We start from the raw sequence: 8,214 nt of genomic DNA on the forward strand, positions 1-8,214 counted from the left end.
AGATGAAAGGGAAATAATATAAAACGAATTTAGAATTACATTCGAAAAAATTTGTTTCTCTTCCTTAACTTTTTCCAATCTTATGTACATTTTGCTCTTGGCATCTCTAATTCGCTCTAACTGGACCAAAGCATGAAAATTTTCCCCAATGAGAAACTATTGATTTTGATCCATAATCTGACACTAATTACATTACCTAATCGCCAAAGAACTCGGCTTCTCTCACCAATCAAAATATGAGTCGTCAAAGAACTCGGCTTCTCTCACCAATCAAAATATGAGGATAATTTGAAGACATTGTAATTTTAGAAGCCAAAGTTCTCCTCGTCCCCACTACTAATAGACTCCATCAACTGACTGTAGTTATCGTCCTCGTCCTCCGTTACAATATCCAATAGGCCTCCACCAGTAAATTCAGCGTCCATCCCAAAATCACCATCATCGTCATCGTCCTCAATGTCATCTACACTATCATCATCTTCATCATTGCTCATATCATCCACATCACTATCAACATCCAGGCCATCACCCAATAAAGGGTCACCGTCAGCATCTGAATCGTCATCATCTTCATCTTCCTCACTCTCAGCATCACTACGATATGAATCATCACCAGTGGGCGGCCTTCGACCTATTTCATAGAGCCTAGCAGAAGCATACATATCTTCATGGTCATCCATGGTTACCAACCCAACAAATGAGTCAGTTGGTTCTGTGGTAAAGTCAAGCACACAGCGATCCACAGGGATTGTGGCAATGTCTGAATAGTTGACAACATCCACCGTTCGAAACGCAGAGAAGAGGGGGTGCCTGACCCAACATGAATGAACTACAGAAGTTACATCTTCGAGATTCCGCCTCAGGATCGCATAGATGACGTCACCATGAGAATTAAATGTTATAACAGTCTGATCCAAAGAAGGGACACTCCGTAGGAGCTTAAACGTTTGAAGATCCCACACTTGTGAGTTTAGTGAAACCACTAATAGTGAACAAAAATAAAGTAGTTAGCTAACAGATACTGCTATTTTATCACAGTGATTTTCAGATTCGACGAAAAGCCAACTTGTACACCTATTCCACAACAATATTGTTATACACTTTTCAAGTACAAGTGTGAAGCATACCTCATTCCCAGAGGGATGAAAACCACCACCACCGTAGTCTGAAAACAGATCAAACTTACGAACAAGGCCAGATCCTCTTCGATCCCATAGAACGCCATTCCACAGAAGCATCGTGTCTAAGGGGTTAAAATGTATAGGAGAAGGTATATGCCCTCTCACGGCAGTTGAAGTATGTATCAGTCAATTTCAGCTTGAGTTTACAAGTCTGAATGTCATACAAGAGAACTTTAGGACGTGATGGTTCTGTAGATAAAGCGGCAAATGCCTCCCCAGAGTTGCTGAACCTAGCAGATTTGCACCCTTCAAAAGAATGTGTCGAACCACCTGATATTGAAGACGCATTCCACAACCGCACCTCATAGGACCTAGAAGAGAGCAACAGACGGTTGCCACCTGAAGGAGCTGATTGAACAAATGTGACTGGTGACTCCCATTACTTTCCAACATATTACCACTATTCGAGTCGAAAATCTTGAGGTCGCCAGAATGGTTACCAATTGCAATTTGAGAGGAGTCCCCTAGGAAAGTTAAGCATGTCAAAAGGGCATCATCCCGGCAAGTATGCCAAGGCCTGAATCTGCTGTAGACAAATTGACGATCTCTACGGCTTCCATGAATGCCACCATACTAGTTTATGAACTCACGTGTGCTCAGCCTGGCCGATAAATTTGCAGGTGCATCAAAGCTATGCCTTGATTCAGGACATGTGTGTGGGTGTAATAATGATAACGGAGGTAAAATGGTAATAGGAGCTGGACACTGGTGATGCTGATGTTTCAGATACTGCACGAACAACATATTATGCGTCATTTATATGACAATTATGATGGTATTTCTAGTGAGTTGTGACGGTAGAAATAACTTTTACAGTGTAGCAACATATCCAGGATCAGAACTAAAATTTGGAAGTTCAACTTGACCACGTTTCGTCAAAGGCTGTATTAATAAAACTCTGGCAATTGGGAGAATAGAGTTGCAAATAAGGAATTTGATATTCACACTCACAAAATAAGATATTGGTGCAAACACCAGCCCTCCAAAGAATCCTAACAACCCACCAAAGAAAGGGATGTACATTCCAACAAATGATGTGAAAACTGTAATATATATCACGCAAGATAGCTTAGTACCAATCCAATGCCATATACTAAATTTTAGTTTAGACAGTTCCAATGAGTCAAAATTCATATGTACTTGCTTGTGTGGATGACGGATGACCACTAACCTTGGCGACTTCTCTTAATTCTCTGAGGGGTCTACTGGACTGCAACCTGCTGAGAGCTCCCACCGGAGGTATGTGCCCGTCGAGATTTGTAGTCGTTGAGGATAAGAATCATGTTCGTTGGTGCTCCATTCAACTTGGGAAATCTGGTGCTTTGAAATGCTACTGGTGGTTGGTGCTCCTGACCGCAGTTGGTGCATCAATGAATCTAACCGGCAAAAACTTAGAAAGAGCAACTTTTGATGGTGGCAGGAAGAATAGGGCATAGATGTTTTGTTTGAAGATATGAGGAAATAAGATCCAGTAGATCCGTGTGTTAGGGCGTAAGGAAGCATACTCTTTGGGATTGGCTTATTTTGCCATGTCACAACTTAGAAAAGACAATAATAACCATTGGATGGAGTCCCTGCGGCCCCACACCATTGCTTTTTATTTTATAATTTATATATATATATATATACACTAGCTTCCGAACCCGTCCTACGAATGGGTGATGCTACATTAAATTATTTATAAAACTATTAGCAACTATGCATAACTATGAGATGTGGATATTATATTGATTAGTCATCCAAATTTCTTGCAACGTGAAAACCTCACTCTCCATAAAAAGAAACAATACACTCTTGATGATACCCTTCAACTTCTTTTTATTGCTTAATAATGGAAGTTTGATTGAAGTTTTAATTTGCAATAATGCCCAATGAGGCGAAGATCATATTGAAGCTACGTTACTTGAATAACATTCCCAATCATATAAAAAGGGATATGATAAACATCATTTGCAAAACTACACTTGTCGAGACATTTCCACTACATATAATACAACTACGTTTTGATGTTAGTTCAATGTATTTGTATCTAGTTTCTGATTTCCTGTTAACTATTCTTTGACGTTAGTTCAATGCATTTGCATCCAATTTTCTATTTTCTGTTAATTATTCTTTGAGGTTAGTTCAATGGAGTTGTATCCACTTTCCGATTTCTCATTAATTATTATTTAAGATTTGTTCAATGCAGTTGCATCCAGTTTCCAATTTCCAGTTAATTATTCTTTGAGGTTAGTTCAATGCATTTGCATGCAGTTTTTGATTTCCCGTTAGCTATTTTTTTTGGTTAGTTAGTTGGATACATTTGCTTCCAGTTTCCAATTTCCCGTTAAATATTCTTTGAGGTTAGTTCGATGCATTTGCATACAACTTTTGATTTCTAGTTAATTATTATTTGAGGTTAGTTCTATGCAATTGCGTCCAGTTTCTGATTTCTCATTGTTTACTATTATTTGAGGGTAGTTCAATACATTTGCATCCAGTTTTCGATATTTTGTTACTTGTTCTTTGAGGTCAGTTCAATGCATTTGCACCTAATTTTTTTTATTTCCCATTAAATTATTCTATTTGAGGTTAGTTCAATGCATTTGCATGCAGTTTCTGATTTAACGTTAGTTAGTTGGATACATTTGCTTCAGTTTCCAATTTTCCGTTAAATATTCTTTGAAGTTAGTTCGATGCATTTGCATACAATTTCCGATTTCCCATTAACTATTATTTGAGGATAGTTCTATGCAGTTGCGTCCAGTTTCTGATTTTCCGTTATTTATTATTATTTGAGGGTAGTTCAATGCAATTGCATACTGTTTTTGATATTTCGTTACTTGTTCTTCGAGGTCAGTTCAATGCATTTGCACCCAATTTTTGATTTCCCATTAAATTATTCTTTTTTTTATGTTAGTTTAATGTATTTGCATCCAATTTCCGATTTTTTGTTAATTATTATTTTGATGCACTTGCTTCCAATTTCTGATTTACCGTTAAATATTCTTTGAGGTTAATTCGACGCAATTGCATCTAGTTTATAATTTTCCGTTAGTTCGATGCAGTTGCGTAAAGTTTTTGATTTCCCGTTTATTATAATTTAAGGTTAGTTCAATGCATTTTCATCATGTTTTCGATTTTCCGTTAATTATTTTTTGAGATTTGTTTAATACAATTGCATCCAGTTTCCGATTTTCGTTAATTAATTATTCTATAAGTTTAGTTCGATGCATTTGCATCCACTTTCCGATTTCCCGTTAATTATTCTTTGTAGTGAGTTCTATGTAGTTCCATCCTGTTTCCAATTTGCCGTTAATTATTTTTTTAGGTTTGTTTAATATAGTTGCATCCAGTTTCCTATTTTCCGTTAATTATTCTTTGCAGTGAGTTCAATGCAGTTGCATCCTGTTTTCGATTTGTCTTTAATTATTTTTTGAGGTTTGTTTAATATAGTTGCATCCAGTTTCCAATTTCCCGTTAATTATTTTTCGAGGTTAGCTCAATGCATTTGCACCCAGTTTTTGATTTTCCGTTAAATATTATTATTTGAGGCTAGTTCAATGCATTTGCATCCAATTTCCGATTTCTCAATAATTATTCTATAAGTTAAGTTCGATGCATTTGTGTAGTGGCAGTATGTATCAACGAAATAGGAGTAGTGAGTTGGGCCGAAGTAGCGTAACTTTGAAGTTCGCGATCCACCAGATCGGGCTGACAGCATGGGGTCGCGGTACGGAAACCCTACACATGGAGCTAAGAGGACCGCGAGATGGAGGGACAGGTGGAGGGCCATGATGGATGGAAAGAAAGGTATAAAGGGTAATAGTGGGTGAGAGAGAAAAAAGGAGAGGCGGATTCATTAACCTAAAAAGAGAGAGAGACCTAAGGGAGGGGGGTGAGTGAGAAAGCTGACGGAGGGAATAGTGTGTAAGGGTTAGGGAATAGGCTCATAAGGGAATAGGTTGTAACATTTGGCGCCGTCTGTGGGGAATAGTAGAAATGGCACCAAAGAAGGCGGCGGGTAGGCCACGAAAGATAAGGGTCCCAGAACAGATGCCGGAAGCGGAGGTAGAAGAAGGAGAAGGACGAGAGGAGGGAAGAGCAGAAGAGGAGACGCGGCTTATGCGGGAAGAGATTGAAGGCTGAGGGAGGAAAATGGGGAGCTGAGAAGAGAGAAGGAGAGGGTGGAGGAGGGGACCGAGGAAGAAACAGGGGAAGAAACAGAGAATGAAAAGGTGGAGGACGAAGGGGAACAAGGACCAACCTTGGTGGATAATCTGGTGACCGGGTTAATGGCTGAACAAGTGCAACAAATGATCAACAGTGACCGAGTGGCAAATCTTCATCAGACAAGGGTCCAAACAGTAGCGGCCAAGTGGTGGTGGGCTGGCTGAACCCATGAACCCCAGCGCAGATCGCGATATGGACTTCGGAGGTACCAAAACGCTTTAACCAGCCGAGATTCGAGAGATATGATGGAACGGGGGACCCGGCGGATCACATCCATCATTTCAGACAGCAGATGCCTCTTTGGCAAGAGGCGAGGTATGATGGTCTGCAGTGCATGATGTTCCCGGCTAGTCTTAAGGGTGGAGCTTCCGACTGGTACTACCGGTTGCCTTTGAAGAGCATAACCAATTTCTAAGAGTTAGAGCAGGCGTTTGTTGACCACTTTATACATCAGAAAAGGAGGGTTGTGGACATCGCGGCCCTATTCAACGTCAGACAAAGATCCGCGGAATCGGTCAGAGAGTACCTGTGTCGTTTCAAGGTAGAGACCATAAAGGTAGAGAATCTGGATGAGAGGACGGCGGTAATAGCATTCGAAAGGGGGCTGCGACCTGGAACGGCTGTTCACCAGTCCGTGGCAAAGAACGAGATAGCAACACTGCACGAGTTATATCCGAGGGTAGAGAAGTATATAAGATATGAAGACACCATGTAGAAGGAGTCGAAGAAAGGAGCCAAGACAGTATCGGCGGTAGAGAAAGGGGGTGAACGCAGAAAGGCCGAGGGAAATAGCTGAGGCGGGGAGAGATACTGCGGACAGTCCGCGAGGCCAGAAAGAGGAAGGGAGATAGCGTGGAGAGAGCAAAGGGAGCGGAAGCCATACTGCGAGGTGGAGCACGTCCCGTTGGTGAAACCATTGAGTGAGATACTACCGCTGATTAAGAATGTGCAGGGATATGAAGGGCCGCGAACCATTCCGGCGGAAATGCCCAACAAGCCATACTGTGAATATCACCAAGTGCGCAATCACGAAACCAATGATTGTTATGCCTTGAAATGGTTAGTCCAGAGGTTAATAGAGAAGGGGATGCTGAGGGAATTCGTGGGGGAAAACCCAAACGGGAGCCCGGCCCGCGTGAGGGACGGATATTGGGGACCATAAATGTTATCTTTTGAGGGAAGCGGCCGAGTCACAATGCCCAATTGGGATAAGGTTAGAAGGACGGCGAAGTATCCAGAAGTCAATGAGACCGTGAGCGGGCGAGATATCTGAGCAGTTTCAATGGCGGGGATGAGAAAATCACGTTCTCAAGGCAGACCTCAGAAGGCGTGGATCGCCACACACGAGGATCGTTGGTCATTACGATGGCGATAGGCAATTATGTGGTCAAAAGGGTCCTGATAGACGGCGGTAGCGCCGTGGATCTGCTATTCAGAGGAGCTCTTGAGGAGATGGGGATCAACCCGGGGCAACTGAGGCCTCCGCGGATAAATTTATATGGATTCAATGGGAGTGTGACAGAGCCTATGGGAGAATTTCTGCTGCCGGTAACAATGGGGCCCGTGACAGTATTCTCAAGGTTCATGGTGGTCGACTCCAATTCCCAATACAACGCAATCTTGGGAAGGAGATGGATACACGAGATGAGGGCGGTGCCGTCGACTTACTATCAAGTTATCCGATTCCCCCCCCAACGGGGAACATATGAGGTCCGCGGAGATCAGGTGGCATCCAAGAACAGTCACCAGAATACAATCAAGAGGATGGCCCGCGGACCAGAAGAGGAGTCGACGAGCTCTAGAAAGAGGCCAGCATAGCAATTACAGTGCGGGGCTATGGAGGAGGGAGGGGAGGTCGAGGAGGATCCCAAGACTTTAGATGAGATAGAGATAGTAAACTTGGGAGAGGGTGAGGAGGAAAAGTTCACATCGATAGGGTCGAGTCTTACAGAAGAATGGAAGGATAAGTTGGTCCAATGCTTGAGGAGGAATAGAGACGTCTTTGCGTGGGGGATAGAGGATGTCACGGGTTAGATCCGAGTTTTGCGGTGTCATCGCTGCACATGAGGGAGGAGGAAGCCGGTGGGACGAAGATGAGAAGCATGAGGCCCAAATATGCAGAAGGAATCCGAAGAGGTGGCGAGGCTAAAGCGGCGGGGATAATAAGGGAGGTGGAGTTCACGATCGGGTTGTCCAATGTGGTCGCGGTGCGAAGAAAAATGGAAAGGTAACGGATGTGTGTGGACTTCACGGACGTAAATTCAGAATGTCCGGCGAAGGAGCGGTTCCAATGCCGCTGAGTGGATGAGTTGGTAGGCGGGACGACGGGGTTTAGTTTCTTTCGTTTATGGATGCATCTATGGGGTACAACCAGGTGGCAATGTATGGGCCCGATCGGGGAAAAAACGGCCTTCAGAGTGTGGGGGGGCACATACTGCTATACCAGAATGCCATTTGGATTAAAAAATGCGGGGGCCACCTTCCAGCGCTTGGGGGAGAAGATGTTTGAGGGCAAGATCCGAAAGGGCATTGAGGTATACATTGATGATATGGTGGAGAAGAGTATGTCCGAACAGGAGCACTTGGAAGGGTTGGAGGAGACATTTCAGATACTACGAACGCACAACTTGAAACTCAACCCCGAGAAGTGTACGTTTGGAGTCACCACAGGGAAATTTCTGGGGTATATTGTGACGCAGCGAGGTATAGAGGCCAACCTAGAGCAGATAAGATCGTTGGTGGAGATGCCATCACCCAAGACAGTGAAGGAGGTGCAGCGGTTGGCTGGAAGGGTCGCGGCTCTCAACAGTTCATATCAAAA

At 43.1% G+C, this 8,214-nt stretch overlaps 1 pseudogene; it reads right to left on the reverse strand.

Moving 5' to 3' along the window:
- Positions 1–251: 251 nt before the first annotated feature.
- On the reverse strand, positions 252–2,132 carry LOC147508911 (DDB1- and CUL4-associated factor homolog 1-like; annotated as a pseudogene).
- Between the last annotated feature and the right edge of the window lie 6,082 nt (positions 2,133–8,214).

Source organism: Coptis chinensis, chromosome 3 (genome assembly GCF_015680905.1).
Source record: "Coptis chinensis isolate HL-2020 chromosome 3, ASM1568090v1, whole genome shotgun sequence".
Lineage (NCBI taxonomy): Eukaryota > Viridiplantae > Streptophyta > Magnoliopsida > Ranunculales > Ranunculaceae > Coptis > Coptis chinensis.